The sequence below is a fragment of the Coptis chinensis genome, chromosome 9 (assembly GCF_015680905.1).
Source record: "Coptis chinensis isolate HL-2020 chromosome 9, ASM1568090v1, whole genome shotgun sequence".
Lineage (NCBI taxonomy): Eukaryota > Viridiplantae > Streptophyta > Magnoliopsida > Ranunculales > Ranunculaceae > Coptis > Coptis chinensis.
In genome coordinates this window covers 42,783,780-42,802,816 of record NC_141464.1, presented here as the reverse complement: position 1 = coordinate 42,802,816, position 19,037 = coordinate 42,783,780, and the positions used below count along the sequence as shown (strand labels likewise).

Here is a 19,037-nt window from a genome sequence, read left to right as displayed (position 1 = left end):
GAGTTCTTCTGCTGCTGTTATCTTTCCATTTTCAATTTGCTTTCCTCCCTGTCAGTGCGTTTTGCTAAATAGGTAGGTCATCATAAGGGTATAGGGTTTCAGCTTGAGTAATTGGTAGGGAAAAAAAAAAAAAAAACTTGCCGTAATGTCTGATTCTGATGACACTCGATCAGAGGAGGTCCGAGAGATATCCTTGAGTTGTGGAGAGTACGAGGATGAAGAAGCAGTGAGTGTTGGCGTGGAGGTTGATTTGGAAGAAGAGGATAGGATAGGTGAGGGTAATGCCCGATCTAGGTCAGGATGTGACGTAGCCAGTACGTCAGGTCGAGGGGATATGTCGTCATCAAGTGATGTGCCCCTTAGAAGTGTAAACCGTCGTGCTGCTAACTCGTTCCCCGAGCTGAGGCAAGCATATGGGATTAATGTCCCTGACCTGGAAATATACGAACCACGATTGAGTGAAAATGTTCGGTAGTGAGGAGTACAACCCGCCAAATGGTGGAATAATAATTTGTGAGGGCCGGTGAGAGCGCATATGCACATACCGTTCTCGAAACTGGTATGCGACTTCTTGGCGCTTTGTTGGAAGTCTCCCCGGTTAAGTAGGTAACACACGGCGATTATTTAAGGTGTTCGACCTGGCTGAATCGAGTGGGGAATATGACATAAAATATCTCGACATAGTGGAACACTATGTGGTAATGCAGCGATCGGGGAACATGAACTTTAGCTTGCAAACCATGACGACGCGTTCGGCTGCGTGATCGATGGAGTAAGCAATGAGGCCTGGACTAAGAGGCCGTTGTTGCTAGTTGGCAACTACTGTGTGAACGGGTGTATACTGCAAACTAGGATTTGTAACATATCCGGTGGGTAGGACGTTTTTCTGTTGTTCCTTGTCAGAACGTTTGATAGTTATTTTAACAGGTCTTTGTTTTACTTTGGCTGCAGAGTTTTCCGTGAAGAAGCGAACTGATCGTGGGGAAATAGAGAGGTTCGCGCGGTTGACTCGTGAAGAGAAGCAAGCGAAGCTGCCTGAAGTTGCACACTTTTTTGTGGAAAAGGGTGGGCCTGCGATCCGGGAAAAAAGGAAGGCGCAAAAAGACCGAGCTCGAGGTCAAATAAGGGAGGAGCTGATGGAGGCGCGAACGAGTGACTTAGTAACACGAGAAGAGAGGCAACGGGCGCATGGCGGTGCGAGGCGACCTGCTAGAGGTGGTACCTCCGGAGCGGGAGGATCGAGCTTCCGCCCTAAAGGAGGTTCGATCGATGCACCTGTGGAGTTGGAAACGGTGGTTTTCAATCCTCGGCGAGGAGCAGGTCGGAAGAAGGCCGCTATGACGCCGAACAAGACGCTGCCCGAACTACGAAAGTAGCGCGCGCACTCTTGGAGAGAGCTCTAGCGCCGTGGGCGGTTCTGATGGTGGCCCAACTGGGGCTATGGTTTCTCGCCGGAGTGGAGCCGCGACTGGCGCAGTCATGGACTTGGCCACTTCGGGGCGGGTCTAGTGCGCCCGACGGAGGCGTGAATCCACCCACTAGCGCCGCAAAAGCTCCACGTAAAGGCAAGTGGAAAAGCTGTTATGGTGAGTGACGACTTAGAGGGCGCTTCGTGTTCCCCGGATGAGAATGGGGCGAACGAACCGCGGAAGTGGGCGGATCAGAACTTCAGATCGAGTAAGATATCGGGTTGCCTTCTAGAACAGATAGCTCTGGATGGCAATCGCAGGGAGCTGGATGATAAAGGGCTGGCCGATAATCTGAGGCGAATGGAAATTGCCCAATGTTTGGTATGCGTATCTATCTTTGTTTGATGTAACTGTCTCCGTATAGACGCTATTGTGTTGTGGCTATTAACCATACGTGTGTATTTGCAGCTGGTAAGTGGGTTTCAAAAATTGAAGGAGATTGCCCAGTTCGTGGAGGCGGATAGAGAGACGGTGGTGAAGCTGTCTGATGAGCTGAAGAACGTCCAGGAGGCCTCGAAGATGGAACGCGAGGAACTGGAAGGTCTGAAGAAAGCTCATCAAGAGCTGAGTCTGGCCAAGATGTTGAAAGACGAATTTGAAGAGCCGAGGCAAAACTTCTGAGGAGCTGAAGAGAACATCCCGGCAAAATGTGGAGATTGGTAGGTTGAACAATTATGCCTTTACAATCGCAAGAAGGTTGCTCGGACGCGACCAAAGCCTATGATGTTCGGATGCAGATTTCGTTGAACCGAGGCAGATTACAACGGTTTGAAGACAGATCATGCATGCGCGACGCCTTTACCTCGGGGTAACGGGTGCGGGGAGGAATTAGTAGTGCTCTGTTGCTTGAGGTTTTGCCGGGCGACCGCGATACCGCATGGCCGATGCTACCGTGGTTCGATGCCTCATGAGTTTAAAGTTGGATGGAGTATCCGTGATAGTGGATCGGTACGGATCTTTGAGATTGATGAATCGCCTTGACCCGGAGAACTAATTATGGAGCCCGGAGGTGGCGATTTGTAATTTTGTTATTTAGTACTGTCAGCTTATAAGCTGTGATACAATAGAGCTGGTCTCCTAGGGTAACCTGGGCAGTTCGTCTTGTTACCTGTATGCTTAAAGTCTGAAGAAACGACACGGTGCTCCGCTAAATCTTTGGGTACTTTCGAGTGATAACGAAGGTTATTTAGCCGGGTTGGATTTCCTGAGTAATCTCAGCAACCCGGTTAACGTATTATTTTGCTATCTTGCTAATATAGATCGGTGCTTGTGCGTATGCCATGATTGTTGCTTATTTCTTTATTATTGTTTGCTCAACTATAATTGTGTGTGGCGATGGTGCATGTGGCGAAGAATGGTAGGTATGTTGTAATGACAACTTCTCGGCGTCTGGCGGAGATGTTTGCATGAGCGTGTTGTTGTGAAATTATCTGCAGCTCTGAGGTGGTGCTCGTAACGAGGCGACCAGATCGCTGGCTGCAGTTCTGTGAGGCAAGTCGAAATGTTTCGTGTTCAGTGCCGCTAACAGTAGTGTTTCCACGCGTGCCTGACACGTGGAGGAATACGAGCGGTTCAAGGAACGTAATGATGGCAGGCAAATGGCGTTTGGCGTCTCAAGGTAATTAAGAGGCGCTTAGGAAAAGACGTTTCCTTTTGAATAAAAACGGCTTATCATATACCAAGACAAGTATTTGCTTGCCTTCTTCCCAAAGCTTTAGTCTGCCTACTTGCTCTACGCATTTGCTGTGCCTCTCCGCCATTGCTGCTTATCCAGGTATGTTTATTCTCTGCTGGGAGACTTCTTTCGTTGATAAAAGGTTAGTGTAAAAACTATAGCTCGTGTGATAATACGTTTGTGGTCTAGGTTTTTATCATGGCGAGATGTCATCCGTATGCAAGGGGAAGGAACAGCACGAGGGAGACTTCTCCGCTGATAATGGAAAATATGGAGTTTGAGCCTCACGTGCATGACGATCGTGGGAAGAGGAAAGCTGAGGCTGCAGAAGCGAAGAGTCACAAGCGTCCTAGGAGGGCTGGACGTCCGTCTGGCGGCATTGTCTTTAGGTCGCCAGGGCGGGTAGGTGACACTGATCGTCATGCTGCAGAGTGTAGCGACCTGAGGCGAGGTCGTGCAGTCGCTGGCGAGAGGTCGTCCCCGCGCTGTGGTGATGTGGGGAGTGAATTCTACTACATGGGGAGGACTGGGAAGAAGCATATGGTGAAAGCCAGATCGGGCTAGGCTTCCACTCGGCCCATAGCGACCGGTGTCTGAAGGGATCGTCTTGGATGGTGACAAGGCGAGGTGAAGGATGAGGACATGGACACGCCATCGGGGGCGATGGATATGGCCGCTTGTTTGGTAAACTCGGACACACTAAGTTGTTATGTCGATTACTAAAGGCAAACCCGATTCTTTAACTTGCTTCATGCAGTTTTTGCGAGGATATGACAAGGCGAAAGATGTTGTACAAAAACGCGGAGATGGATGGCAACCCTCACGTCGAGCTAGGATGTATCGCGAGCCGCGTGGGGGCGGAACAAGAGAAAACCGGAAGTGATGACTACCAAGTACCGAACGCCACGAATCGGTGAATCTTTGCGTTAGTGACGGACGTGGACGGAGTTAGAAAGGAACTAGGCGTGGTGGTATTTGCTTATTCTAAGAAGTGCGGAAAGGTGGCGCAAAGCGAAGAGGGCGATACTGAAACCCTCAGCGCTCGCCGCTCTGGGCGAAATACGATCTTTTTGAAAGCGAGTCGCGGCGATGAGCGAGGGCATGAGATCGCGGTGATGTTGAGGTCGGCTCGGCATACCGCCGACTAAGCGCACACCGAAGATAAGCATGTCATCGGTGAGAGTTGAGAAGGTGATCTTGGTTTGGCTCTGTCGACCATGACTTGTAAGTTCTGTTTACATTTCCCTCTTTTATCACGGGGAGTTAACAATAGAGCTGTGTTTTCGGGCTTGCCCGAAAGCGGTTTCGCCATTTTATTCGATGGACCGGTTTTCCACGAAAGTGGCGATTCAATACTTGGTTAATTTTGTAATGATCATCGATCCGATTTCTGGGTAATCCCAGGTCGGTGGGATGTAGCTGTTATGATGAATGGTTATACAATCTGATTGGAGATGTTCCGTATGTATATTGCCGTGGACTGGTGTGTAATTAGCGCTCTGCTTAGGATTCTAGTAATATGCGTCCTGTCTTGAGGTCAACCCTAGAAATATAGGTCGTCGACGTGAGAGGAATTGGAGGGGTCACTAGATCATGCGGGCTCCAGGGAGCGATCTGCTCATGGAGAGCGTTCTGGTGTTGTCGATCGTAGAAATATAAGTCATCAGCATAACAAGACTTGTAAAGGCTGTAGAGCCTGTAAGCTCCAGAGAGCTGTATGCTCGCGGAGAGCGTTCTCGTTTAGTCGATCCTAGAAATATAGGTCCTCGACGTAACAAGAGTTGGAGAGGCTGTAGAGCCTGTAAGCTCCAGAGAGCTGTATGCTCGCGGAGAGCGTTCTCGTGTGGTCGATCCTAGAAATATAGGTCCTCGACGTAACAAGACTTGGAAAGGCTGTAGAGCCTGTAAGCTCCAGAGAGCTGTATGCTCGCGGAGAGCGTTCTTGTGTGCGACAGCGGGCTGCTGGCTGAGAATGGTGGACCCAGTAAGCGTGTTGCTTATCTATGCTGTGTAAACTGGTTGACTTGTCAATACAAGTAAATAGATTATACCGTACTAGCTAACCCAAGAAACGTAGTTTTCATTAATGTGAACATAAAGATATACAACGTGAATATCGCTTTCTTGGTAAACTTTTTCAAGATAAGTATTCCAAGGGCGGGCAATATCTTCCCTCTTGGGTTCTTAGCCAAGTATGCTCCATTGCCCGACGGACCAGCGTTCCACGATGTAGGGGCCTTCCCATGTGGGTGCTAACTTGGAATCGTCTTGCGTCTTTTTGAGCACTAGGTCTCCAGGTTGAAAAGACCTAGGATGAACTCGCTTGTTGTAGGAGTTCTTCAGAGTTTGCTGATAAGATGCGACTCTGATGGCAGCTAAGTCCCGCTTTTCTTCCAACAGGTCGACTTCTCGTGCTAACACGGAGTCGTTATGTCCTGACTCGACAAGTTCTGATCGAGTCGTAGTGACTGTCAGCTCGGTGGGAATTACGGCTTCTGTGCCATAACATAAGGAGAATGGAGACTTCGCCCGCGGTCTTGGATCGGTAGTGTGCGGTGGGCCCATAAAATATTCTCCAATTGATTTGGCCATTGGCTTTTATTCTTTTCAATCTTTTTCTTCAAGTTTTCCAAGATTGCTTTGTTACTGGCTTCTGCGTGACCATTACTCTGAGCGTACTGTGGAGTAGAAAAGGCGGAACGATCTTCCACTTGGCTAGAAACTCTTTAACCGTTCTGCCTTTGAACTGAGGGCCCATTATCCATTACTAATGTGTGTGGCAAACCAAATCTGGTGATGATGTGGGTCCAAATGAAGTTTCTGACATGTAACTCCTTGACGTGTGCTAAAGGAATAGCCTCGACCCACTTGGTGAAGTAGTCGGTTGCAGCTAGGAAAAAGCGGAAGCCAGTACTCTTCTATGGGATGAATGGGCCCATAATGTCCATGCCCCACATGTGGAATGGCCACGGGCTCGCTATGCTGATCAGTTCGCGAGCAGGTTGGATGATATTGTGGCCAAACGTTTGGCATTTGAGACATTTGAGGACGTATGCTTTGGCATCGATCTGCATCCGGGGCCAAAAATATCCTTGAGAGATGGCCTTGTGGGCTAACGAGCGACCGCCGGCATGATTTCCACATTCTCCTTCGTGGATTTCTGCAAAAATCAACTGACCCTGTTCTGGGGTAATGCACCGTAAATGCGGGCCACCAGCGGATTTTCTGAACAATTTGTTATGAACCAAATAATAACGTCGCGCTTGGTAGGGGATCCGCTTATACAATGCACTCCTCGGGGCGCGCGCGGCTTGGATATAATCAATGATGGGTTGCATCCATGTTTGACTCAACTGACTGGCGGAGAGAGAAAATAGGTCGCTTATCATCAAGGTGTGGTCGACTTGGTATGCAGGTCGATCGACGATTTCTATGAGAATTTGTCGGGGAACGCAGCTCGGGGTCTGGGTAGCCAAGTAAGCTAAACTGTCTGCGTGGCGGTTCTCCTCACGCAAGAAATGATGTATGTGTACCTGCTTAAAAGAAGGCAATAATTGATGAACGACCTGAAGATATTTTGAAAGATTACCTTCATGGGTAGTGTACTCTTTTGCAACCTGGCGAACAACCAGTTGCGAGTCGCTAAATACTTGGAGCTCTGTGACACCGAGCTGCAGCGCCATACGAAGTCCCCTGATCGGCGCCTCGTACTCCGCCTCATTGTTGGAAGTGGCGAAGTCTATGCGAACGGACTTTTCCATCACCGTTCCATCGGGTGAAACTAAGACAACCCCGATGCCGCTTCCGCCGGGATTGCTGATACTGTAAAATGAATAGTTTACCTACGAAATGAACGATGAATTCAAAATGTAAGTAAACTAAAACTGGACTTTTACGAGTCTCAATTATCAAAGCTTCTACTCTCAATGCGAATTGCACTAAGTGGAGTAGGAAGTTCGTTCCACTCCTAGTTCCCTAGCATGGATTGTTTTCTAAGTCTAAGAAATCAGTCTTAAGTCAATGAGAGCTTTACGAAATAAGTAACTAGACTACGATGCAACTTACCCACAAGATACAACTAGTCAATTAAATAAACGACTATGAAATTACTACGTGATTCTATGATAAGGAGTTAGAGGGGGAATTGATTCCACCTTAACTCAACTTAATCCACTACCGACGAATCGTCGTAATCCGAATTGAATTGCTACGCACGAACAATTGGTTATTCCTAATCCCTAATTACACATGGCATTTCTACCAATTCATAACTAGCATGTGAACAATTAAACCCATTCTCATGGTGAACTAATTATTTACGGCATAGAATAGAAATTACTTACGACTCTACGATAAACGGAATCAAGCTTTCATCAAGGCTTCTCAACCCCCTCAAATGGAGGTTTAGCCTTGAATCATTACGCAATCATTTCCATTTAGATTAAAACTAAACATACTATCAAGATTCGAAATTTACTTAATTTAAACAATAATGAAATCTAATTTAATAACTAAAATGAAATAAGGACATGAATTGAAATTAGATCTAGAATTGGAAATGACAAAATCGAAATTAACAAATAGCTATTTATTTATTAATACTAATGAAGAACTATGATTCTAATAGTTTTAATCTAAGACAAGAATTTGAATTAAAACTAAACTTAATTAAAACAATCAAATCTAGATCTAGAAGCTATTCTAATGGCTACTTTCTATTCTAAGATATGAACCCTAATTCTCTACTAATTAATCTACCATTAACAAAGAGCTAAGCTTTTGTTTTTACTAGATTTTTGGACCCGTTCAACGAACGGGGACCATTTTTATATGATTTTTTTTCCATTTTATTATTATGTATAAAAAATATTACTTTAAAACTATATTAAAATGTGGGTTGTATACAAATGTGTACTTAAGTCATAAGCCCATTTGGTAATCTGTAATACGAACTAAATTGATGCATACAATCCAATTTTATCGCTTATGCCCATAGTGCACTTCTTAGGGCTATATTGCATTTTAGACATAGCCTATAATAAAGTTTGTTAACTCATTTAATTGTGGTTGAGTTTAATTTTTTTTTTTTAAATGTGTCCTTGGTCTGAGTATTATTTATTAAGAACTTTTTATTGATATACAAACTTGCACTTATTGAATCGTTAAGTTGTGATGGAAGAAGAATCAAAGAATTGGAACGATAAAACTTGTATTAACCGAACTATTATTTATCTGCTACTATTTATCAACGTTTGTGGAATTTATAGTTAAAATATTACAAACATGTATGCAACTTTGCATAATGTTGTTTGAATATGCTGTAACATTGTTTGAACAAAGCGTTAGAGTGTATTTTGTATGTATGAATAGTGTATTAAGCCCAAAAAATATATGAATAACGTCAAAAGCCCAAAGTCTTCTAAATATGTATGTACTTTTACTTAAAGCCCAAACTTTGGCCCATGGTCCATTAATTGGTTGGAGTTTTGTGATGGTGTAGTCGTCTAAACATCGAGTTGTCCATAAAATCGTTTTGGCCTCATTGTTTATTTTAAAAAACCCAATGCATTTATATAAAGTTTCGATTTTTAGTTAATTATTTTTGAGTTAAGTTAAGTATAGTTGCATCCATTTTAATTAAGTTTTTAGGTTAGTTCAATGCATTTGATCCAGTTTCCAATTTTTTGTTACATGATATTTTTGGAATTTTTTTCAACAGTTCTTTTTAATGGAGTAGTGTTACCTACGAGACTTTCCTTTTAGACATACTATTGCGAATCGATTATTTGGATAATGTTGGTTTGCATTGCAATACACACGGACATGTATCTCTATGTAAATCAATGATTAGGACTTTTGACACATCAATAGATTTAAATAGTAGGTCAAAATGTTAAATTAGTGGGTGGGTGTAACTTTACTGGTTTGAAAATAAGACATATTGTAAACACTTGTCTATGAGCTTTGAAATGGGCTATGTAATTTTGGTTTGGTCTCTGCTTATTTTCAACATTAAAGGTCCTGTTTCTGATGGTAGGCAAAATTCATTTTCACTGTATTCCATCTAACCAGATAAAAAGAATGATTATGCTGAGCAATGGGTGGGTATACCGTCTTTTGGGATTTGTTTCATGGAACTGCCGAGGCAATTGTCTCTTACTCTGTTTTTTCCCCCTGATGCCACTACAGGTATTCCATCTAACCAGATAAAGTTAGTGAATATAACTTTGGTGTTCCCCCTCTCCAGATGGTCAGTATTTATTACATGAGAAGAAAAATAAAGATTATGCTGAGCCATGGGTGGGGTATTTATTACATTAGAAGAAAAAGAAAAATTATGCTGAGCCATGGGTGGGTATACCATCTTTTGGGATTTGACTCTTCGTTTTTACCCCCTGGTATGCTTTGAATTTGTCTTGTTTTGTATTGTACATCTATAAAATCACCACCAAATTTAAATGAAAAGGATTTCATTATTCGTAGTTTAGTGTCCTGACAGCCTCATAATACAATTATAATATATATGTGTGCATATTAAAATTGCTATATGGCATAACATCAATTAATTAGTGGTGTGAGAGACTGAAAAGTAGCTTTCAATATATTACCAAAGTGTATTCCCTATTACCTAGCTTGACAATGTGTTAAAGAACAACTTACATGAATAGGAAGGTGGTGATAATTTGTTTTTCCTCTTTCTTTGATAGCTTTCAAAATCTAACTCGGCTGCTAGGTTTGAGAGTTTTAAGAAAGTTTGTTTGCTAAGTTTTGAGAAGAGTGAGTTTGATATAAGAAGTCGAGTTTTTGGTTTAGTAGGTTTTAAAAATTTTATTTTATTAGGATTCGTATGAATGGGTGTTTTTTTAGGAGTCTATGAGAAAGCCCGATTAAGTTAATTGGGGATATCCATGAAATTCAGTTATACAGGTGTGAGGCATTTGCAGTATACACTCAATAGAATTGTCGGGCAAAGTCTGGAAGGAGAAAATGAGAAGTTTCAAACTTACACATTGAGAGTTTAGAGTCATATAGGATCTTAGTTTGCACATTCATTGTTGCAGAAATTTAATAAATTGTTAAAGTTAAAGAAGTGTTTCAGTGAAGTTAGAACCTGTGAAAAATATATGTAAAAGAATAAAAAATTATTGGTTAGTCATTCATCCCTACCAAGTGCACTTGCAAACAAATGTAGTAATTTTCCACGTGGAACACTCTGAAATAATTTTGTGCGAGTTCTCAGTATGTTTACGACCCATGGATCCAATTCTCACCACTTCAAGGTTTAGTCAAAGTAGCTACCAAAAGTCATTGAAGATCATTGGCTTGCATTGACAAATTTTATCTATGACTTCTTCTGCCTCTCATTGTCCTCAAATGTATCGTCAGTGATTATCAGTAACTACTCACAGGGTGTTACATCAAATTAGATAGTACATACATGTAATCATACTGTTGATTTGAGCCAAGTATTCCTGGTGAATGTTTCTCTGCTCAATCCTGTAGCTCGATCAAATTGTTTGTTTTAAACCGATTAATCAAACACACACTTACTCTAATCCTAATCAAACACACACTTACACGCAACTCAGTTAAGCCACAACTCTATGAAAGTGCAAGGATATTTAGGCAGAGATTTTCTAAGTCAAATCTAATATACATCAAAAAACAAAAGCATAGTTTCATGGAAAAGCTCAGCTCAAGATTTAATTTACTGCAATAACCCTAGCAGAATTGGCTTCCTGGCCTCAAAGTGAGACTTAAATTTCCTGATCTCACAGGAGTCTAGTTGAGAGTTGATACAATTAAGAAGTCAATGTCGGCATATGCTGAGATTTTAGGTACAGTCTCAGTCGGCACAACACATAAATCAAAACAAAAGGTTATAGTTGATAATGAAGTAAGGATATTTATGTCCTGCATAGAATATTTATGTCTTCACGAATCCTCTTTAGCTGCTCCCGCCTTATATCTCTTAACTTCACATTAAGTTCATGTAGCACTGGTGGAGATTCTCCCAGAGTATTGTCACCCTAATCAATCAATGGACATTTATTGACGATTACCATCTCACCATCACTATTCATCACCACCAAACTGTAATGCATCAGCTTCGTATACGATGCAGTGTTCTTCTTGTGGTGTCTGAAAAAGGCCAAGAACACATGCTTAGATGCCAAAGGAGAATGCAACTAACCACCAGTTCTTGATGATGAAAGAAGCAACTCATTAACATGAAGTTTTAGTTTGTGCCTTGAAACTCCTAAAAGATTCTCACTACATAGTCTACCATCATTTACATTGTAACAATGATTTTCTTATTTCAAGTATCAATTATATGGATTGCAGATATATACACAATTATTCAAAGTACCTTCGAATACCACCTAAGTTGCATAACGAATGCTTGTAGTTTGTTCCATTACCACCAATCAAAGCAAATAACCAATCACAACCTTCATCTTTGAACCACCTAAAATAGTTCAATTTCAATGTATTAGTGAGATAGACTCATATTCTACATGGCTCAATGATTGCACAAACTTTCTTATACTCTCATCCATTCACTTGTCTCTTAATTAGTAAGGTAAATGTTCAATATGGAGAGCCAAAACATCATATAACCCATCGAGTTAGTCTTTGTAATTTCATGTACAGTCACGGGGGTACCTAGAATGTAAAAATGATTTTCCCTTTCATACTGTTCATGTACCTGGCAAACCAATTCTTTAATTAAGTCATTATTTTTCATAACTATGGTAGGTTAAGTACTTGTTAACCCCAAACCTAAACGAATTGAGGTTTGGTTCAGGTCCTCATAAGAGTTGATGAGCGTGCTTTGAATCGTTATATTATATGAATTCCATTATGTACCTTGAAAAATTAAAAGGGGCAATTGGAATAGAAGTCACAACCACCCCTGTTTCTACGTACTGCATGTTCTGATTCTGGTGACAACAAAGCCTTTACAAAAGCTCTTTCCTGTGGTTGCATGTTGCGTAACACCTGAGAAAAGAAAGCCAACACATACTAAGTTCACAATCATCTCTTCATGTGATCGCACTGCAAAAAATTTCCATCTCATTCATGCAAAAAGACCTATATTAGTTTCTCACGACCCATTCCTCCCTACTAATTATTATAGGGGAGCATCAAAAATCTATTTACCAATGTGTGTACCCAAGATCAACTAACCGCAAACTCGACTTCTCATATTCTAGCTACTTGTTATACTCTTGTACTCCGAGTTTTAGTTTTTTGGCTGATCAACCACTTTCAAATTCTATTACTATGAAGAAAGTTTAAAACAAAAATCATTATCTGTGTAATGTTTAGAACAACAAAAATTGATTTGTATATCCTCCTGGCTATTCTCACACTGGTGTGGACATATCTTAAAATCAGGTAGGGTTGTTTTTCCCTATATTCTGATAGATTATCTTATGAAAGAGATTCCTTTATTGGCCCGTTGCCCATATATAGCCCCATACTGTGATTCAAGTGCCATTCGAAAGAAAAGGATGTCACTGAAAACCTTCAACAAAGTGTCCAACTACTACTCTATGCTCCACACTTTTGAACTTGTCATTTTTAATTAAGAACATAATTGACAAACAACAAACAGGTAAGTTTTGGAATGTAAAGGTTCCAAGAATCTATGTACAATCATACCTGTACAAGATCCCTAATTTTCACTATTAGAGCTCCTTGCCTAGGAGGAACATCCACCGATTGACTTTGATGATGAATCTGTAGAACTGTAGAAGAATAGTGATTAAAGTAGGATCTGGCTCTGAGTGTGCAGGATAGTAGTTACCAAGCAATGACCCACTTTTCATCTATTCAATGTGTTCAAAGATAATCACGACTAATACCTAAAGCCTCTAAGAGAAGTGAGGAGATCGTGTTTTGCAGTTTGATAATGCTAGCATCAGGTACTCATCATTCTCTCTTTGCAAAAAGGGTACACAACTATTAGGTAATAAATCCTAAATCTTAAAGAACTAAAGCCAAAAATCACTTCAGAAACATTTTCCACTTGCAAGGTCTCACTACACACAAAAATCAAATAGGCTAGCAAACAGGCAAACAACAACCTAACGACTAAACTTTGATCTGTATAAGTCCAATTTATAGGTCGGAATATCTAACCGCAAATGGACCATTTACTCGTTAACCAACAAATCACATGAAGTGACTCATTAGTTTCATTAGTGTGGAACAAAACCTTAATAAATAATTGATGAGTCTATGAGGAAAACAACAATTTGCAAATAGGATCACTTGTTCACGCCAATTTCCAACACTCAAAAATAAATAATGATTGAAAATTGAGAAATCAACAAAACCAAGAAATGAACACAAACATATATTAAACAACAAAAGTAGGCGGTGTGGCGTTGAAGTGATTAATCATATATTCAATAGAGGAAATAGAGAGTCGAGTGGAAGACCAAAGTAAGAGGTCTAGTGAAGTAGTCAAACCTCAGATGTCAAAGTCGCTGAGAGAAGTGGGTGTAATCTAGAAAGTTGCATTTTTTTTAAATTTATGTGTCCGAACTTTGACGCCCACATATAATGCAGTTTTATTGCACATACTAAATCCATTTGTTGAATATATAATCCTTGGTCCTGGGGGAAAACTAAAGAAAGAAAGAAAGAAAGAAAGAAAAAGCAAAAAAATGAAGAGAAAGGGAACACTTTATAAACGAACTTTTGATTTGGCAAAACAACAAAAGCATGCATGTGAGACTGATATACTTGGTGTCTACACAAAGTGGTGTTGGAATTTCTAAAAAGAAAAATAAAATCTCACCCAATAACCTTGTCTTTTTGCAGTCACGAAGTCAAAATTGAAACCCATCTTTAGACATCTCTTAAGATTTTTTCTCAAACAAATAGTTGACACAGGAGTCAGGACTATAAGACACCTAGCATGAAATAGTCCCTAGATGTTCTTGCCAATACAAACTTGATATTAGCTGCAAAACATATATATAAATACTGAATAAAATAAACAACATATTGAAAAGAAAAGGTTTTGTTTATGAATTGAAAATAAGGATAAAGTAATCATTTTGTGACAGGAACAAAAGTAATGGAAGACATACTTGCAAATATTTTGTCGTAATGACTAATAATGATGAAGATGAGAAAGATGATGCTGAGGATAGCAACCCTCTTCCAATCCTTCTTGACATTATCAAGTACCCCTGTCTTGCAAAACTGGTAGTCAAACAACAGATTCTCAGTCGTCCAAGTAGTACATTATGCATAAGTACATTGTCTTAAGCCTACACCCTTGGAATGTTGTGCATACTGTGGGCTCCCTACAATACAAATTCTATAAGAAGCAAAAATAAATAATAAAAATAAACATATCATAACTGAAGCTTTTTACATGAACAATTGGTTGGAAGAGAAAGCTGAAAATAAAAATAAAGTAAATGAACCAAACAGGTTACCCGTGAACTACACTTGCTTTTTAGAAACCGTATACAAATCAAATGTAAAGAACCCATGCTTGGACGAAGAGAGGTTCTACACTGCAAATTCATACTTTCTTAGTTTTCATATTTTCGCCACTAAAACTTCAGATCCAAGTTTAGCTTTAGATGGGTCAGGTCATCATGTGTCCATTATTAAGAATGCTACAGACAATTAGTCTTGAATCAAAGAGTATATTTTGAATCAAAAAGCTGAAGGAGCTATAATCTCTTTACTGCAACACCTTATGCTAGTTTCCATTAGATGGTTTTTTATTTTTCCTTTTTCTTTCAAATGTCACTGATTGCAGAGTTCTTCCTACTTGAGGCTGATTCTCCTAGTGTCTGGAAAGAGGTGCTGAGAGGCTCTAGAGCTTATTTCTTTGTTTTTAAGGATGGATAGGTCAAAAGAATCATGGCGGAGATGCAATTAATAACAACACATCACAGAGAAACCACAATTATAGAAGAGGACGCAGTAGACCGCCTAGACCGCCCACAACATATTCTCAAGGGGCTGGTGGACCTTTACGTACTCAAAATACCAGTCCACGCCGAAATGAACCCAAAGGCTTCAGGAGTCATCCTTATAGTTCTGTAGTTCGTAATGAGCCCGGAGGCTCCAGGAGTCATCCTTACAGTTCTGTAGTTAGTACTGATCAACCCGGAGGCTCTAGGAGTGATCCTTACAGTTCTGTAGTTTGTACTATTGGCCACATCCTAGAAAGTGGTGGTTTCACTGCAGGTAAAGGAGGTCCACTACTCTATGCTACTACTGTTGAAACGGGTAATGCAGAAGGATCTACCACGTTACCTCAAATTGGAACACAGAATGCTCCACACAAAGGAGGGGTTAATCAAGAAGGATATACCAATTCATCACGTTCTGGTGGAACAGGCAATGCTTCAATCCAATATATGAGCTCAAATACTAAGATTCTGTTAAACGAAGATAAAGGACAAACCTTAGCACCCCGGTTCGGTGGTCTTAGAGATGGTCATGGAATTCCACCACTCAATGCAACTACTCTTGCAACTGACTACCAAACTGAGCTGCTAATAAGGTTTGACCTTGTGCAGATGCAAGTATCCTGCGTATTAAAGCTATTTTACCCATAAGAGAGTGAGAAAAATCTTTAGTTTCTTTAAAACAAAAAATCTATAATTTGTTAACCGGATAGATGAACGCAAAAGAAAATAGGCAAACTATCTGAATAATATTTGCATTGCATTAGAAAGCAAAGTAAAAACAATTACCAGCCATTCTCGGTGTCCTTGAAGATCTTCAATGTTTAGAAATTTTACAGCGACAGCCGACAGACTGAGCCTTAAATCCTTGTCGTAAGTTCTCAAATAAGTTAGTAATATATACTAAGAGTAACTTCGCTTGCACAGGTTAAGAGGTTAAAATATCATCTCCGTCTTCATGAGAGAATAATACGAATCATCAGTTTGTGGGATTCATAAGCTGGATTAAAATCATTAAGAAATGAAATATGTAATAAGCAAGTATTGCCAAGACATCTCTTACCTCCTCAAACACCAGACGTGGAGAAAGACATCCCGATGCAAGCCAAAGAGAGAATTTTGTTGAATAATCAGGTCCTAACATTCCATTTCTTGTCTCTTTGTAAATCCTAATCAAATCCTACATGAAGAGTTTAATAGAATCTAATAATCATGTAATCTTTTTCATAAACATTTACCAAATTTTAAGACGATATAGATTATGGCGCCAAGACACATACTGGATATAAAAACGTTGGTGCTGAAATTTCTATGAACAAAAAAAAGATAGAAAATGAATATTGGATGTATAAGGGCACTCACAGTTAGAGGAACTTAAGTTACTCAACTCTTTGGTGCACTAATACATGCACTGCAAGTAAAGGGTGGGATCTACTGTTCATGCATGTATGCTTTCTGCAGGACATTACCACAACATGTATACTTCTCCTAATAACACTACACTCATCACTAAAAACTATGTTTCATCACAAAAAGTATACAATAAATTATTTCATTTTTCCTACTTGCCAAAAATTAACTGTAGATTTCCATAATTTCTTAAAGGGAAAGGAAGACAACCTTTACAGACATTGAAGAGACATTGAAGGGAAGACTGTAGAATTTCTCTTGTTCTTTTTTTCTTTTATTCATACTTAGTTTGGTCTTACTGAAAATAAATCCAACGGAGAGACTTGGTCAGTAGATAAGTTGAAAGGTATATCTCATTTTCTTAAAAATGTAATGCAACGTTTACACTTTGTACATATATTTTCAATTTTTCAACAATGCATCTTTAATTTCAGAAACAATATGCAATTCCATGCCAAGAAAGTTATAAGGAGCAATTTGTTACCTTACTCCAAAAGTACTCATTGACTCTGCTCAATGCTGCACTTTCACCTCCAAGACAGCACATACCTTTGCTCACCTACATCTCATAAAAATAGCGAGAAAACACAGGTTCAAGAGGATTCTCTTTCAACCTCAACTCGATGGATAGAATACCGGGCCAGTTTTCTACATATTACAAATCAATTTATTTTGAGATTATTGGATATAGAAGAAAGTAAAATGTTGAGATTAGCTTCATGTCTTTTTGTTAGTTGTGTAATTTCCTTGTAAACATACCTTAGTAACATCGGTTTGGGCAAAGGTTGAGGAAGAAAAGTCACAACAAAGTCAATCCTAGAAATTTCGATGATGGTGATACTTCTCTTGGTAGGCTCAAGAAAGACTTAGTGAAATAGTGACCGTAGTCAAGATAATTGTTTCTTCTAATCAATTATCATAGTGGAGGAGAGTGGAAAGTGTATCATATGAATGGAGAGCATATATTTGATGTTCAGAGTTGTCTTCTTGAGGGTACATAGATCGAAAAAGATTCTGAAATTTTATAGAGAAGTCTTAATGACGGGTTAGTTTCGGAGAGTTAGTTTCGGAGAAAGGGGTTCTGATTCCTATAACGCCTTCCAGGCCATGGAGAACATAACTAATGAGTTAACCGTGTCAAATTGGTTTGTAATCGAGTCTGCTGTGATCCAGGCTGAATCCCTTCCCATGAGATCGCTTTCTTTTGCTTCTGTAATTATCTGGGTGGCTAGTTCTAACGAAGACCAAACAATGATGAAGACCCTTGATTGCTTGTCATCTAGTTTCTCAAGTTCTTCTTGGATGAAAGATTTTGGATTAGACAGAGAAGACAAAGGTGGGAAAGCTGCCGAGTGCTCAATCTCTGCGCCTACAGCTTTCAATGCATCTGAAAGAAGTGTCAGTAGCACCATAGCCATCCGTAACAGCCAAAAATGGGGATATAGATGAAATAATGGATGCTGAAATCAGCTTTTGAAATGTGTTGTTTGTTGTGTAATTTGGTCGCATGTAGTACCAAATGTAGAAGAAAAAGCAAAGAATAACAAACCAAAAAGTCAAGACCTGGAAATTTCTTATCAGTGATACTTATCTTGGTAGGGTCCGGGCGAAAATGGAAGTATGCTTGGTATTTTCATGAAGGATGGACATCTTCAAACTAAAGTACTGGACCTTCGAAGCTTACTTTTCCCGTAATGGTCTTGTTAGCAGGAATAATGTTTGGGGGATTTTTCGGAATTGGTGGTGGAATGTTAATAACCCCATTTTGTCTTCAGATAGGGTTACCACCTGAGGTATATAGCCAGTTCTACGCAAGTTTACCCACTAAACTGAAATCCGAGATGAAAGAGAGAGAAGTTGGGAGGCCGGAGCGTAAGAAGGATTTTTCTGTATCAAAGTTTTTTTTTTTTTTTAAATCGCAGAGTTTTTTTAGGTTTAGGTTTGATCACTTTTCGGAGTTTCTGACTTTCGGGTTTCCAATTTCTGCAGTAGTGTGGGGTTTAATGGTTTTTTGTTAGGAGATAAATATTATTACTTAATAGAAAAGGAGATTTAAACAAATACAAGGAGGTTGTATAAGGTTTATTTAATTTATTGTTTTTTACTTTGAGGAGTCCATAGAAAATTAAAATAGATTAGGAGATTTAAACAAATCTGGGGAGGTTTGACTAATTATTATTCTATCCAATTTTTAGAGCCAATCATATTGCTCTAGGTGCAAAATAGAGCGATCTGGTGAGGAGAGAGAATGTGCGCGAGCTTTTATATATATATATATAGATACATCCAGATCCAAAAATCGTGCATGGGCTTGGAGCCATGTTTTGGGCCAGAGAATCAAGCCCAAAACCCAATTCTTTCAGTCCAAAAAGGCCTCTTCAGCTAGATTCGGCTTCAACAGACTTTTCGTCCACTTCTGCTCCTCTGGTTGGGTCAAGGCTTGGACCATTTCAAAGCTCTTTCCGAGCCGGTCGTTTTGACATAAGGTAGGCCCAATTCGGTGGTCCGAGTCCAAAGATATGGCATTCGAAG

General features: G+C 40.1%; 1 long non-coding RNA gene across 2 annotated transcripts; it reads right to left on the bottom strand.

Moving 5' to 3' along the window:
- Window positions 1-14,166: 14,166 nt before the first annotated feature.
- Window positions 14,167-17,072, bottom strand: LOC147476146 (uncharacterized). 2 transcript variants are annotated; one of them, XR_015209084.1, is made up of 5 exons: window positions 16,990-17,072; window positions 16,159-16,275; window positions 15,885-16,049; window positions 15,593-15,731; window positions 14,167-14,471 (listed from the first exon to the last, which is right to left on the bottom strand). It is a non-coding gene; the product is annotated as an uncharacterized LOC147476146 (long non-coding RNA). The 2 variants fall into 2 exon arrangements; XR_015209085.1 differs by having other exon boundaries at window positions 15,593-15,718.
- Between the last annotated feature and the right edge of the window lie 1,965 nt (window positions 17,073-19,037).